The sequence below is a fragment of the Garra rufa genome, chromosome 17, assembly GCF_049309525.1.
Source record: "Garra rufa chromosome 17, GarRuf1.0, whole genome shotgun sequence".
NCBI lineage: Eukaryota > Metazoa > Chordata > Actinopteri > Cypriniformes > Cyprinidae > Garra > Garra rufa.
In genome coordinates this window covers 930,461-948,386 of record NC_133377.1, presented here as the reverse complement: position 1 = coordinate 948,386, position 17,926 = coordinate 930,461, and positions in this window count along the sequence as shown.

Sequence of the window (17,926 nt, the reverse complement as noted above, 5' to 3'; positions counted from 1 at the left end):
TAACCCACAATTGTGAGTTCATATCACGCAATTTTGAGAAAAAGTAAAATTTGCTAGTTTAAATCTCAAATTGGCTAGTTTATACCTCGCAATTATGACTTTATTTCTGAGAATTGCACGTTTATTTATTAGAATTGCAAGTATATGTCTCGCAATTCTAAAAAAGTCAAATTTGCTAGTTACAATTCTGAATTTATAACTCACAATTTTGAGTTGATATCACGCAATTCTGAGAAAAAAGTCAAAGTTGCTAGTTTACCATTTCTTTTATGGCTTTGGAAAGAAATATTTCACATAAATATAGCTATTTTCTTTAAAGTATTTGTATTTTTGTTTGCTTTTTTAAAATGTTTCGAATAAAACAATGTATAATAAAAATACTCAATAAAATAACAAATAAAAAAAGGAATTGCGACTTTTTATCTCACAATTACAAGTTTAAATCTTGCAATTCTGACTTTTTTCTCAGAATTGTGAGATATAAACTCGCAATTGCGAGTTGAAGTCATAATTGCGACTAGGGCTGCACGATATTGGGAAAATATGCGATATTGGTGTTGAATATTGCGATAACGATATTTTCCCTAGAGAAATGCTTTTTTAAATAATTTTATTATTAATAATAATAATAATTATTATTATTTATTATTTTTTTTAATCATTTACATATGTAATGATCATACTAAAATAAACAGGTAATAGATATTCGTCTGTCATCCAAATTAAATGTAATTCAGGCAACAACAAAAAAGTCAATGAAGTTGCAAAAATTTTGACTTTAAAACACTATGAAAGACTTAACCTTAATATTTCCCTTTTTGCCTTTTTTTTAATAAAAATAAATATTATTACACAAATTAAATAAAAAAATACTATTAAACAAAAAGCCTTTCATATATATTTATTTTACACCCTAAGCAAGGGACAAGAATGAATGAAAATATGAGTACATGAACAAGATGTTTATTTTCTCTATTATAGGTACAGCCATTTAAATTAGAAACAACCACTGCATTTTTAAACAATCTACAGTAGAAATAACAAAACATAAACGACACAGTTCTTTCTTAGATGTGTAGACAATAAACGCAGCCATAATCAAAGTAGTCAACTCTTTCGAGTCTCTAGTGAAAATAATTTTTTAAGTATGATTCAGAGTTATAGACAGCTTATTACAGCCCACATACTAATGACAGCTTAGATATATTTACACGCATTGGGGAGTCGCTCTCTAAACGTGGGGTATTAAAATTGCTTTTGAATGCGGGTGCGCGTTTTACTTTTGCTTTAGTTTTAACGATTGCGTGAAACTTTCGGCGGCGCTGTGCGTGCATTCTACAATACAAGAGATTACTTTAACAAAACCTTTTGAAAGTTGGAGGACACAAACAGGACTTTGAAAATCATGTCCCCAGTGGAAATTACGCCCCTGCGTGAGTGGAACTCGGCCGCTGAGAGGAACAAAGGTTGGTTGATAGAAAAAAAAAAAAACGGTTCCTAGTTCAGCGGAGCGCAGTGTCAGTGACAGAGTGATTGACAGCTAATATCTCAAATCTTCATTAAAGGTAATTTTAAATGGTTATGTAATGTTGGAGAGAACGGCGAACCTGTCACTGCATCAGCTCACAGCAGTCTGTGCAGTAGTTAGGCTAGCGAAAGTTTTGTAAAGAAATGAAACTAAGTCGCACCACAACAATTTCTTGCACTGGCACAGATGCTCCCAAATATAATTTGAGGTCGCGCAGATTCAATTTTGGGAGCATAAACGGTCGCAATTCGCTGCTGTCATTTCGTCCCTTCATACTCCTGCTGTATTTATTTTTCATTTTCTGCTCTGAGCCACCAGGTTCACCTTTTCGCCCGGTCTAGCCAATAGCATTATAGCACCTACTTGGGAGGCGGGTGTAAAGATAGTAAGCCTCCATCTGTTTGGTCAAATAAGGACAACCTTTGCATGCAATGCACAAATGTTTGGCACATAACTTAAATATAATTTATCGCAACTCTCTGCGATACCAATATCGCGTATACTGTTATCGCGATAACGATATTTTTTCGATATATCGTGCAGCCCTAATTGCAAATTCATGAAACTCACAATTGTGAGAAATAAAGTCGCAACTCTGAGAAATAAAGTCAGAACTGCAAGATGTAAACTTACAATTCTGACTTTCTTCTCAGAATTGCGACTCTATATCTCAAAATTATAGTTTATAGTTTATATCTTGCAATTCTGACATTATAACATGCAATTGCGAGTTCTTAAGTCAGAATTATGAGATATAAACTTGCAATTCTGAGAACATATTAGTCTTTTTTCACTCAAAATTGGACTATAAAGCTTAAAAATTGTGAGTTTTTATTTCACAATTATGTGAAAAAAGTCAGAATTGCGTTTTTTAAAAAATCAGAATTGCAAGACCCGCAATTGTGAGGTTTATATCACGTAATTCTGAGAAAAAATAAGAATTGGGAATTTATATCTCACTATTCTGACTTTATAACTCGTAATTGCGAGTTTATATGACACAATTCTAAGGAAAAAGTCAGAATTGCGCGATACAAACTCGCATTTGCGAGAAAAGAAGTCAGAATTGCGATAAGATTACAATTGTGAGTTTCACGATATCACAATTCTGAGAAAAAACTTCAGGATTGCAGCTTTGTATCACACAATTCTGTGAGATAAAAAGTCTGAATTGTGATTCTTTTTTTACATTTTTTGTTCAGTGGCAAACGTGCTTCCATACTAAGCAGCACAACTGTCGAAAAGAATAAATGTTTCCTAAGCAGTGATAGTGTTTCAAAATAATACTCTTTATACTGTATTTGTAATCACATAAATGTTGCCTTGGTGAGTAATTATAAAAAATGTACCAACCCTAAACATTTCTGTTAGTTTTGAATAGAAGTCAATGGAGGAGAGTACTTTATATTTACGACACTTCAGTATTTTGTGGAAACCAGCTTGACACATAATGAATTGACTGCTTTTCTGCTAATCTTCAAAATGTTTGCTTTGACATAGTCATTTTAGAGTGAGTTATTTTTAGGTTTCATTTAAGTCAAGGACACTTTTTGCAACAGGTGTATTTCATTTTATGGCTCTTCTGTTGTATTCACCAGTAGTGACTGGTTGTAAAAGTGCTGTCAAGGTTATACGACCAGCTTACAAATGTGCACCTGATCCAAATTCGGTCTTGTCAACCATTATGCCGTCTCGAAAGATACAGATGCGGAGGTTACCATCTCCTCCTGTAATAAGAGAATCTCTAGCACCAGTAAAACTTAATTGACTCCTTTATCACCTATAATGTAGTGATGAATAATTTCCACACAGGCTTGTCTTTTACCACAGAGTCTACCTTATGCTGAAAGATGAATGATTAATAAGGTCATGGGCAGGCTGAATCAAATATCACACTCCCGGATGAACAATAACAGTTCCCAACCCTGGTGTCATCCCCCCAACTCTCTAGTTCCCATCCATTGCCTGTGCAATGTGATATGTAATTCAGCCAGAGCCATTCGGTTTTATAATAAAAGATGGCCTTGCAGCCCCACTGTGGGTCAAGGAGAGCGTCTGGCCCACATTAAATAGAAATCTGCCTTAATGTTATACATGAGGTGATATGGGAGATGGCTTGAGCTGCATGTGTCAGAAAGGTTCTTCTCCTACAGGTCCTTCATTAGCATAATAATAATGTTTTATGTATGTATATATTTATACAAGGTGAAGTGGATGATGGCAGTCTGTGCATATGGTGGTAAAAGGTATAAATGTATGTGTTCGAACACACACGTACAGACTACCATCATCCACTTGACCTTGAATAACTATATACATATAGAACATATTTTATGCTAATAAAGAGCATGTAGTTTTTATAAAATGTAGGTAGGAACAGGGAACAGCTTTATCCTTTGATAAACAATTTATAAACTGTCTTTGTAGATTTTGATCTATCATTGTCTTGATCACAGTTTTATCCTCAATCCAGACTAAGCCTCTTATTAAACCCTTAAATGGATTAATTTGCATCTTATCTGAACAAATAACATGATCAATCGCATTTGCGACGATAGTGGGAAATTCAGGTGCATCTAAAGACTGGATGCAACAGAAGATTTCTTTTGAGAAGCCGTCCAAATGATTCATCGGCATGTAGGTGATGTCTTGTGCTTCCAAAGACTTAGATGCAACCAGCAAATTCAATTATCTACCTTCCCTTAACTAGGTTGTCCCAACAAAGTGGGTGATCAATCAGGAAGACAAGGTCAGAGAGGGTACTAATTGGCTGATGGCAAAGTAGCATTAATATTAAAATCAATGTGTGCATGTCACAACACCATAAGTACTTTAAGGAATCTAAAAATAAAAAACAAGGTTTTCGGTAATTTCGTTAAAAAATTGAACTTCCAAAAAACGACATACTATACCTAAAGTTTGACGGGCCATTTATCTTCAGCTAGAGTTTTGCCCTGAACTCTTCCTGCTTCTACTTGGAAATCAAAGACTATGGCCAAGATGAGAAATTGATCCCATTTTTAATGCCCCTTCCCCTCTTTGGCCATTTTCTCATGCAAGCCTGTATGGCAGCTAGGGGTTTGCGTTTAATATCGTGATTTTTGTTTGAACGATATGCGATTGGACATTATCGAGTATATTTGAAAAAAAAAAAAGAAACACTCTCAGAAAGTGCATGCATACACTACATGATGTAGGCTAGACTACTGCGTGAGCACATTTTATGTTTACACTTTCACCACATGATTCAGTCTAGTAAAATACATTTAGAATTCCCCCAAAATTCAAAATACCCCCTTATGACTCTTATATGTTCTTTAGAGTGCGTTCATACTTCGGTTCTCTCTAATTTGGATCTCTTGGCTCGTTTGGTCTGGATCAAAAAAGAAAATACATTTGGTCCTGGTCCGCTTTGCGTTCACACTGGCATTTTTGACAATGAACCTAAAGATGCCGAACCTGAAGGAAAAGTGATATGTTCACAACCAGATTGGTCGGGTTGAATGACGTATATTTCATGACAGAACTTACCGACCACCCAAAACAACAGGTGACATCAAAGTACTCATTCACCGTTTGGTCTGCTCAGCTCTATTTTAAGTCGAATACACCTAATGCCATCTGCTGGACTAAGCTCACTCATTGTTGTGTGTACATATGACATACTCTTTGTTGCTCCACGTTTCCCCTTTGCTAATTTTGTTTTGGATGCTCCTTCCAAGACATCAATTTAGTTGCATGGCATCGCATCTTGTCATTACATCCTGTTTTTGGTTTGTTTACCAGTATTTGGTCCATGTTGCATTCATATTTCATTTGAACCGCACCAGGGTTCACACTTACTCAAATGATCTGCACTAACCGAGCAATAACCAGAGTTTGTTTTAATCAAACATAAGAAGTATGAACACACCTCTATATTTATATAATCTGATATAGTTAACATAACACAAAGAGTGACGTTTTTTTTTTTTTCAAATATCAGCATGAATGCAAAAGTGATATTGATTTGATAAACAGTTCAATAACCAAGAAGTTAATATTTACTTAAATTACATTTTAGACACAAGAGTTCTTGTTTTTGCTGTATTTCAACAACAAAAGTATTCCAAACAAAGCCACAGCAGAACTGTTTTGCATCTCTGAGCAACACACAATGGTGTTTCATTACTGAATCAATCAGACGCTTGAAAGAAACATTTGAATGAATGCCTCAGTGATTTGCCCCCACTTACTGGCAATTTTAGTTTTATATTTAAAGTATATATAGATTTTTTCTCAAAATCATTTCAAATATCAGTATTCAAAATATGTTTAAAAAATACCATCAAAACATTAATCAACCTGGTCTCATAACGAAAACGTATCTGTGGGAACTTTTTCGCAAAACGCAAATTATGTAGCACCATGTACTTTCTGTGACATATTCGATGTGAAATGTCCACTGAGTGGTGCTAAATGACTGTTTGTTTGTTGTTTCCCTGAAGCAGATGAACGTACATATGGTACATTTTATGTGACGTTGGTTTTGTATGTGTTACAGCAGTTCTGACTTGAAAGGTCTTTTGAGTGGCACTATAACAGTATGAACAAAAGCTAATGTGATGTAAAAATGCAATCGCAAGCATGCCATTTTAGCTTGTTTTTCGATCTGTCATCTTTTAGGTCTTTCATGATGAGTCATGTTTTTTATAGGATTCGTACCTAAGGATTCTGCATCCTAAGTCCAATTCCATGCAGGTTGAGCAACTGAGCAAGCTTGTTATGTCCAGTGTTGTGCCCATTTTTGACTCCCTGACAAATTATTAGCCTTTCTCTTTGAAATCGCTACATGATTGCTTAATCCTAACCCCACATCTAACCCTAAACCTACTAATACTATGGAGTAGTAATCTGGCGGGGGTCAGAATTCGGCACAACACCAGAAAGCTAAACATATGGAGTTGTAATTATAACTGTGTATAAAAACGATTATAAGTTCTTGCTGTTTTACCACCTCTAGTGTTCATTTCTTTTTTTTAAGATTTATTTTTGGCATTTATTATGATAGGATCAGAATTGACAGGAAGCGTAGTGGGAGAGAGATAGGGGGCGGGGCGGGAAAGGTCCTCAAGCCGGGATTCAAACACGGGACGCCCGGAGCGCAACGGCACTGTATGTCGCCGCGCTGCCCACAAGGCTATCGGTGCCGACTCTAGGGTTCATTTCTGTTGGAAGCTGCAGTGATACTATGTACTTACTGGTACATATTTTGCATCTTCCGAAAAAAGTTCCCACAGGTACGTTTTCGTCATGAGATTAGGTAGACATTATTATGCATTTGTAACTGCAGGTTAAATGCATTCATGGTCTGCAAAAAATAGTCTATGTGAATGCCTATTCAGATCCTGACTCTGTGCCACCTCTGCATTACAAACACACATTTTGTTGATACTGATTCAAATTAATTGGTAACAGCCCTGTAGCATCTTACTGTCTGAATTTATTGATTCAATTTAAGAATTTGACACAAAAGATGATGCATACATTTAATTCGGGTAAAAATGCCTATAAAAGGTAAAAATCAATTTAAACTTATTGGAATAGTTAATTTTAAACTAATCACTGCACAGAATATGAAGAACATCAAAAGCTTTGGGAGTCAGCTGTCTGTGGCAGTTCTAAACCTGCCAAAAATACCAGCACAATAACACGCTCAGCAAAATATTGTCTAATTATCACTATCAACAAAATTCCAGAAAACATAGAGATGAAATTGTTTGTCATTATCGCACACGGCCCAAAGAAAGCTAACTAAAAGTTAGTTGTTTTTGGCCCGCCACTGTACTGTATATAGTGTGCACTCATAATACTGAATATTAAATTCATACTGTACATGGTGCATTGTGGTGTGCAATCGAGTCAGCAGTTCACCCACTTCCCCCCTGATAACAATTGCTATATCCCACTCAGCCTTCTGGGAAATCCCTATAGTTTAGCTGACCCCTAATTAAAAGTCCTGCAGCCGCTCATTAGTTCCTCGCTGCCCTGCGAAACGAAAGCGAGTCGAAACGGAGCACAGCTATTGATCACATTAGCATAAAAAGCTGCAGCGGCAGGTGACCCGAACTGATCGCTTCTCCTCGGCAGCAGAGGTCGTAGACCCACCTTGAGCTCCATGAATACTGCATTATTATGGCCACTTGTGTCATTACTGCATTGGCTGTGGGTTAGTGATGAAAGTACAGTGTTAATACGCAAAGGTCAGAAGGACACTGGCTTTTGGTGTCCGACAGAGACTATTTGGCCTCCCTGGTCGCATAATCTCTCTATTCTTTCTCTCTTATGTAAGAGGAGCGCTAAATAACTCCTTCAGCAGAAAAACAGTGTAGTGTGGTTGTAAGAATAGAACAAGAGAACCACTTTGTTTTTTCTTTCATATTTTGATATTTGTGCCAGTATCATCTGTCATGATGCCAAGGGCAAAACAGTGGCATTTGGCTGTTAAATGTTCAACACTGAAAGTGCAATAAATCAGTAGAGAGAGTGTGAGAAAGAGAGGGAGGTGGAAGGATGGATGGATGGACAAAAATACACATACAAAATACATTTGCAGTGATATTTGCATTCCTCTTAGTCATAATGTACATTATTACAAATGCATATCAACATTATTTACAGAACAGGTCTACTGTATTTTATGCATAGCCATATTTCAAGTCTAGGTTGTTTACCAATGGTACAGATAAATGTCAACCTCATTTTCAGTCTTTATGAAACCTTGAGACTAGGTAAGTGGTTCTGGGCTGTTTATTGCTTCTCATTACCCAAAAGGATCCGCTGATCCGCTAAATAGAATTAGGGAAGAACCAGTAACTGTATTTAAAGCTGAGGCTGTAAAAGATTAGAAATCATCAGCAGATGTGCATGGTTTGTGATGCGTGGTATGCGAAAGCAGGAGAGGAATGAGAAAGGAAGCGGTTTGTCCTCTATCAAAGCCTGCAAGTTAAGGACACTCTGTATAGAGAAAAGTGAGAAATGAACTGGCTACATTTTAGAGGTCAGAAACAAGAAGGGCAGACGAGAATTTATTTTATTTTCAATCTCACTCTCAGGCTACACTATTTAGTATGAAGACTGAAAGCCTGTGTCAAATCTGGTCACAAATAATCAGGAAAATAAGAGAAGAATAAAATGTTAATACAACATTAATGATGCAAAATACTGGCTCTTACAAACACTCAAGGGGACACAAGTGTTACCTCGATTGGCTGCGAAGCCCTGTGCACTGACATCTCAACGCTGTGCCAGCCTCTAAACCAAGATGCGCGCGAGCACATGAATACTTAATTGTTTTCCTGGAGTTTTGAGTTTATAATCATGTTTAGAGTGAACCCGGTGGCAGCACAAATGTCTATGGTGACCTATATTCTCTGATTGCTGTTGCCTTTTTGGAACAATAGAAAAGTTGTGTTCTAATTATTCTGGCTCTAGCTGCAGTTGCAAACCAATAGGAGTTTAGAATCTTGCTGCTTAAACTTTTTCTTCACTTCTCGCCTACTGCACTCACCTGTGATCTTTGGGTTTAATTGTTTCATTTTGGAAACTATTAAAATTAATGAATTCATGATTTGAGTACAATGGGTCTAAAGTCCCCCTTAAGGATTTTTTTATTTCTTTCTTTTTTTAAATTGGATATTTTTAAATGATTCTAGATGGAGTAACACAATTTATGGGGGACAAGTTGATTAACAACTTCAGCAAAAGGCGTCCAGTTTCTCATTTATTTTGTAGTGTTTATTTACAACCACCCTACAATTGTTTTACACGACCATTGAGGAATTTTAACAACATAGGCTCATTGTAAATACGTGCCTCTACAAATACATACATTTCTGCAAAACTGAAAAAATGTACAGTGGTGTGAAAAAGTGTTGGTCCCCTTCCTGATTTTTTTTTTTTTTTTTTTTTTGCATGTTTGTCACACTTTAATGTTTCAGATCATCAAACAAATCTAAATATTAATCAAAGATAACACAAGTAAACACAACATACAGTTTTTGAATGAAGTTTTTTTTATTATGAAGGCAAAACAAAATCCAAACCCACATGGCCCTGTGTGAAAAAGTGTTTGCCCCCTAAACTTAATAACTGGTTGGGCCACCCTTAGCAGCAACAACTGCAATCAAGCATTTGTGACAACTTCCAATGAGTCTGTTACAGTGCTGTGCAGGAATTTTAGCCCACTCATCTTGGCAGAATTGTTGCAATTCAGCCACATTGGAGGGTTTTCGAGCATGAACCGCCTTTTTAAGGTCATGCCACAGCATCTCAATAGGATTCAGGTCAGGACTTTGAGTAGGTCACTCCAAAGTCTTGTTTTTCTTCAGCCATTCAGAGGTGGATTTGCTGGTGTGTTTTGGATCATTGTCCTGCTGCAGAACTCATCACTTGTCTCATCAGTCCACAGAGTATTATCCCAAAAGTCTTGGGGATCATCAAGATGTGTTCTGGCAAAACTGAGACGAGCCTTTATGTTCTTTTTGCTCAAGAGTGGTTTTCGTCTTGGAACTCTGCCATTTCTGCCCAGTCTCTTTCTTATGGTTGAGTCATGAACACTGACCTTAACCCCCTGGGGTCAACAAACGCGTATACCCGTTTTGTGGCAGTTTCCCAAAAGGAACTTCAATTACTCTGTCATTTCTGATTGTACAGATAAAAGCAGTACATCAATCGAATCTGTAAAGGGTCTACTTTTATTTGTATATACTCACAAAAAAAACATTGTGATTTTGCAAAATAAAGAAAACAAAAAGGGTGTGCTGTCTGCCGCGTTGATCTCCGTGATCTTCATTCAGAAACGCGTCATTAAAATAGACTATAACTCAGCCAATACACAACACAGAGACATGAGCAATATGTCTAGAGAAAGCTTGATATGTATGCTTTTAAACGAAGTAAGTTTTATCGAAAACAAATATTCTGTGATAAAGTAATCTATATAAAACCAACACGATGTCCAGTCTCTCCTGTCTGCTTCATTATTTTATAATTAGATCACGCCTACGAGCTATTCGCTTTTCATATTAAAATCGTCCATGTGAGGGCGCCGCGCCAAAAGTAGACGCCCACATCACGGTAAACAAAGGAGAGATAGAAAGATAAACATTATAGGTGCGTTCCATTCGACTGTAAGTGGACTGCGAAGTGGACTTCACAGGGTATTCCGCCATCTTAAGTGAGATTCCAAACCGAAGGGAGCGAACATTTTTTAAAGGCTCTGCAATGGAGCGGTTGCAATAATGTTGTTATTATTATACAAATTAGAGTGGTTATATATGGTTATGGCGATTCATGTTACATTTGCATATTGTATTTTATGAATGAAAGTAAAACTGGCGAGGTGAAGCTCTGTCTTGTTTTATTTAATGTTACCACAGGTTAGTTAAATATAGGCTGTGTGGGGGGAAAAAGTGCGTGAGATAAGACCACTACAATCTGTTAAACGGTCTAAACATATACATTTGGAATATATTTTTTTAGATACATACGTTTATGTGTATTTTATATGTATTTAAATTTGAAAGTAAAATAAATTACAATATTTATTTATGTTAAATCATAATCTGCGTGACCTGCCATTAGGCTCGTTTGAGATGAGCAAAATCTGCAAAGAATCGATCACCGGTGATCAACGCAAGATGCATGCCGGTTAGAAAAGTGTCCGACTTACGTCCAACTTGCTCTGACATCGTGCTGACGTGTGCCAAAAAACTCTCGCGTCAGATTGAGCAGTCGGGCGCAGTTGCTCTCCACCGGCTGCGCTGACCAAAAGCACGATGGGAAACGACTGGCTGACGACACAGCTTAAAGCTCATTGGTTCAAACAACTGTGATGTTACGTTCTTTTCTTTTCTTCTTTTCTTTATTTTTTAATCTAATATCATGTGGTTATGTGTATAAATTCTGCATGAATATTCCCAAACACTATGACAGTGCGATCTCTGTGTGTGATTTGTGATTGTTGTCATATTACTATAAAAATATAAAATACACGTTTGTATTAAAGTAAAAATGGATGATAAATACGCCTTTCGTATGGAATTAAAAAGCAAGCACTTTGAGTGTTTTGTTCATCGTATTTATTTTCATATAATAGCAATAGAACTTAAATTATATCATGTTTATCAGCAACACAGCACGTGAGTGTGAATAACGCGATATCCGCCTTTGATCTCGTAGGTATCTGTTCCGTTTCCAGAGCTCAGAACTGTCCGTCTCGACTGTGCTAATTTCACTCCTCCCCTCACTGCAGCCGCCTACTCTCGCCTACTTTTCAGGCGAAGCTAGGCGCATCTCAAACGAGCCTATTGATTTGCTTTGATGACGTTCCAGGGCATTCCAAATGAGCGATTATTGTCAGCGAAGTCCACTTCAACGGATATACCGTGCTAAGGGAGTAGGGAGCAGTGAACACTGCGTAGGGACCCTGTCGATCGGAACGCACCTTATGTGAGACACGGCGCGATCCAGCAGAGGAGATATTTACATGAGAAAGTTGAATGTGCACACATTTTACCAGTTAAGACTTTTTGCCAACTATAATTCCTGACTACAGCAAGTGAAACATTATAAAGTACATTTCATTTCACTGCATCTAAATGTCTCATGATGCCAGGATGCGTTTAATAGTCTATACAATAAAGAATGATGCAATATAAAGGTAATAGTGTTAACATTTAAGCTTAACAGTTAAAATATGGCTTAGTTTCTTTGTATTGTATAATACACACAAAGCATGCTTATGTTTATGACTATAAGATCATATTTATTTAGTTATTAATGTATCTTACAACAAAAGGATGTAATATGAGGGTTTATATAATATAAAATAAATAGTAAATAGTATAAATAGGTATATATAAATAAATAGTATGATGCTCCTGATATTAACATGCTCACAGATGTTTTGTTTTTGTTTTTTAGTGATCTGAAACCTGCTCAAAAGATGAATCCTGCTGACATTTACTTGAGTAAATCTATTCAAAATAAGCTACAAACATATTTTGTCCTTACATTCCTCCTTCATCTGACTGAATGGCTAATTATGCAGGTCTTTGTCTTCTCAGGTGTAAATCACAGCATTATTCATGATCATTCATGTCCTCTCGCATACAGCCATTCTAAACAAAAAGTGTCTTCAAAAATTTAAATATATATACTGTTTTGTGGAAACAAGTGAACTAGATGATTTTCACATTATTTGGTAGAAAAAACTCTAGCCTACCACACCCAATTCTCAAAAGTCTTGTGAACAAATATTCTGAATGTGTTTCATGACCTTATTTCAGTGACTTCAAAAATTTAGTTTTTCACTAAGCATGCAAAAACACAAATGTGTACATTCATGTTGCTTACATATTATTGTAGCCCAATATGTGCCGATTACAATGTAATCAGATTTAGACCATTCATATGTTTTTAAGATACTGAAAAAAGCACAAATGTCAGGGCATGTCAAAAACTCCTGGGCCCCAAAACACCCTCAGGCCCCAGAGGGTTAACTGAGGTAAGAGAGGCCTGCAGTTCTTTAGATGTTGTTGTGGGGTCTTTTGTGACCTCTTGGATGAGTCGTTGCTGCGCTCTTGGGAGTAATTTTGGTCGGCCGGCCACTCCTGGGAAGGTTCACCACTGTTCCATGTTTTTGCCATTTGTGGATAATGGCTCTCACTGTGGTTTGCCAGAGTCCCAAAGCTTTAGAAATGGCGTTATAACCTTTTCCAGACTGATAGATCTCAATTACTTTCTTACTCATTTGTTCCTAAATTTCTTTGGATCTCAACATGATGTGTAGCTTTTGAGGATCTTTTGGTCTACTTCACTTTGTCAGGCAGGTCCTATTTAAGTGATTTCTTGATTGCAAACAGGTGTGGCAGTAATCAGGCCTGGGTGTGGCTAGAGAAAGTGTGGTGTGATAAACCACAGTTATGTTTTAACGGGGGAGGGGGGGTAAACACTTTTTCACACAGGGCCATGTGGGTTTGGATTTCATTTAAAAACTGCATGTTATGTTTACTTGTGTTATCTTTGATTAATATTTAAATTTGTTTGATAATCTGAAACATTAAAGTGTGACAAACATGCAAAAAAATAAAAAAAAATCATTAAGGGGGCCAACACTTTTCACACCACTGAAAACATACTTTTGAACGTTTTTGTCACATATACAGCTTCATATGCATGAGTTTTCTATTTGAGTAGGTTTACTCAGTAGCTCACACGATATGGTGTTGCACTTATGTAATGGAGAGGTGTTTTTATATCACTTTTGCATTTGTTAACACTATCAGGTAGGTTTAGGATTGCTTTTGGTGTAGGGAATATTTCCAACACGATAGAGCATTAACTTTTAGCGTCACTCCTGGGTATTCGAATTCTGAACACCTGCTGAAAAAAACCAGCATATGCTGGTTTTTTCAGCAGAATACATACCTCAAGGAGCGTAATAAAATGCAGCAATATGTGCCTGTACTAATGTAATAAAAATGTCATGGTCAAGTACTGAATGTGTGTTTTAGCGCCACTCTCTAGATATTTAACTTTGAAACTGCTGCAAAACATGTAGTAGGTAATTACAGTGTTGCAGAAATGTATATAGAGACAACTATTTTCATGACCCTGGGTTGCCTTTAAAAGAACTGTTTTCTATCCAAATGTATTTTAAAAAGTAATGTATTCCAGTGATGGAAAAGCTGTATTTCCAACTTTTTTCTGAATCAGAAGTGACATGCATAACATTTTCAAAAACATTCTGCACCAGAAATGCCCTGCAGACTACAGTAGGGTTAAGGCTATATAATTTTTCTTCTTTTGTGTGTGTCATCATCTGTTCACTTTTTCAACTGATAAAATGTAAACCATCTACTGCTCTTTCAAATATAGCTGAGCCTTTTTAATTTGCCTTAGATCAATTAGAGCTTTGAGGAGAGACAAGGATTGTATTAAATGCATCACAATGATGAATGTAAACCTCAAAATTTGGTTTCGATGCAAACGCTGTAATGAAGGTAAACAGTGAACATCAGGTTCCCTCTAGACCGTCTTGCACGGTCTATTACAGTGACTCATTGTCTCTCAGCTTTAACCCATCACACGTTCCCCAAACCGTTAGAGGATACCTGGAAGATATACATAGCCAATTAAACCTTGATGCCAGCTTCATTTTCCACTTTCCCCTGTTGTATCTTTCTTTTCGAGTCTGGAAACACTTCACAGGCTGATTATCTTGCAAGTGGGAGAAAGAGTTTGTACTTGGGAACTAGAATCGGGACACATCCTTGCCACATTATACAGCCATGCTAGCCTGGGAATGTTTTCAGTGAACAGACGGTGTTTTCCCCTGACACTGCATGAGTGAAATAAAAGTGTGGTGTAAAAAATACAAACAAGTATGGTTTTTGTCATTTCATCTGCTTGTTTCTGTCTCTCTTCAGATTGCTGAGTGGAACCTGTGAGGGTTTGCAGACAACAGAAGTGTGTAGTGTGTGTCCGTTGAAGAGACCGTTTTCCCTCTGCTGATAATGAAGCACCATTTCCACATGAGGAGGCAGTGAGTATTTCATCTCTGACTGTAGCCACATGTGCATGGAGAGCTATTAATTCCCTTAGTTCACCGTGTGTCTTTGAAAGCTGTCCCTCGGTGCCTTCCTGCAAAGCCGTTCTCAATTTCAGCCTTCTATCAAGTACCTGGCCAAGATTACACAAATGTCATTTTAATGCCCCCCAAAAACCTCACCTCAAAGGGTCCCTCTTTGCTCTTTGAAAATGTTCTTTTCATTCACAAATGTTTAATGTGCTTTTTTTATAAAAAGCTGCTAGGGTCAGTATTAAAGACCCCATGAAATGGCTTGCGAGGGCATTTTTTGCCATTCTTCCCTTTGATACATGAAGTTTGGGTGGGGCATACTAAAAAGGATTGTGCCTTTTTTAATATTCAGTAGGCTGTCACTATGATTTGCTCCATGCTAGTTGGTTGAAGGTGCTATTAAGAGGCAAGACAATCACATTCTAGTGAACATCTGATTGGATAAAAACTTGTGTGCATGACGAGTCATCAATACTTTATATTTGGTTCATTTTGTTGTAGTAAATACATTTTAAACGAGTATATACAGTTGAGGTCAAAAGTTTCATAGACCTTGCAGAATCTGCAAAATGTTACCAAAATAAAAGGGGTCATACAAAATGCATGCTATTTTTTGTTTACTACTGACCTGAATAGGATATTTCACATAAAGGACATTTACACATAGTCAACGAGAAAATAATAGTTGAATATATAAAAATGACGCAGTTCAAAAGTTTACATACACTTGATTCTTAATACTGTGATGTTATCTGAATGATCCACAGCTGTTTTTTTTTTTTTTTTTTGCTTGTTTGTTTAGAGATATTTGTTCATGAGTCCCTGAACAGTTAATGTGCCCACTGTTTTTATAAAAATCCTTCAGGTCCCGCAAATTATTTGGTTTTTCAGGATTCTTTTCCAACAATGACTATGATTTTAAGATCCGTCTTTTCATACTAAAGACAACTGAAGGACTCATATGCAACTATTACAGAAGTTACAAAAGCTCACTGATGCTCCACAAGGAAACACAATGTATTAAGAGGCGGGGGTGAAAACTTTTGGAATTTAAAGATCAGGGTAAATGTAACTTATTTTGACTTCTGGGGAACATGTAAGTATCTTCTGTAGTTTCTGAAGGGCAGTACTAAATTAAAAAAAAAAAGATATTTAGATATCCATCTGCAGCATCAGTGAGCGTTTGAACCTTCTGTAATAGTTGCATATGAGTTCCTCAGCTGTCAGTACTAAATAAAAAAAATAAAAAATAACATTTTGTATGTTTTCTTTTATTTTGGTCAAATAATTAACATTTTGCAGATTCTGAAAGGTGTATATCAACTTTTGACCGTTTATCTGTTTCATGTAAACTTGACTTTAATGGCACTTACTGGACATTTTCGTTTTGATAGCTATGGGAAAGAATCAACATTATATAATTTTGGAAAAATGTCACCACATGCATGTTTTTCTAATAATATGGGTTGAACATATTGATTATATGTAGAATTGCAGTGGTTGCATTTTAAAATTAAGTTTAAATGAAAACTTACATTAAGTATTGGTGGATGCTACGTAGCCGATGATACTGAAAGAACATTATGAGATTGTAGGTTGTGGTTTTGTGGTTATCCATCAGGGAACAGTGATGTTGACAAAGGATTGTGTATTATACAACCCTGACCTGTCAGTTATTCATGAAGCTGATGTAATTCCACAAGAGACCGCTACTTATGTTTGCTGAGAGTGTTTTTTGACTAATGCTCGTTCAGAGTGATTTCAGCCCTGTGGTGCTTGAAGAGGTAAGATAAAGACATTATTTAAATATACAAATCCTGCCTCAAAATCACAGTCGTAAAGATAACAGCTACGGATTTGACTCTGGTGAGTTTGTAAATTTGCATTACGTGAGTAGCCAATGTTAGAAACGATTAGCTGTGAAGCCATGATTGTGTGTACTATCCTTTATATCTAAATTTACTGAAAATTCACAATTTCATTGGCAAATGAAAGGATATGAAAATATCCATCTTTTTAACATTTGGAATGGAAATATTTCAGTATTGCTTTCAGGTAAGTCCTATGTCAGAATGAAAAGTACAATTACAAACAAACAGGCAGCATGTAAGAACTGACATTTTGCTCATCAGGTCTTGTACACAGGCTTATGTCACTAATGCGATTAAAGCTGAAATGTGTTAGTTGGATTTGACAACTCCACAGCCTTCAGACTTGGGTCTCATGTATAAAACTGCACAAATTACCTCCTAAAAGATTGTGCAAACACAATAGAATTTTTTGTGTTTTCTATGCTGCTTAAAAACACAAAACTAGGAAACAGTAGAAGATACAGTACAACTTGTAAATGGCCTGTGATGTAAATGGCCTTTCTTCAATCAATATTTGTTTTCCAGTATTGTCGTTTTCAGAAAAACAAATATGTAAGCAAAATTGCATCAGATATTCAGACTGGTTTTACACAATATATCTAGCGTAAGTGCATAATTCACTCCATTGAATATCATTTTAACTTGTTTTACGTATAAATCTAACTTATGCAGTTTTGCTTCTCAGGTAAATTATGGTTTATGAATGTTTTTATGTTTGTCTCAACAACAAAGTGATTAAGAAACTGGTTTATTGGAGTGTCAAATGTATATTGTCTGATATCAGCTTGCTGAACACAATATAACATACCTGTATGTGACTATGGTAAACGTACAAAGCCAAACTGATCAAATCAAACCAGACTGCTGACTACCAGCCAAATCACCCCTTTAAAAGAGTCTGGC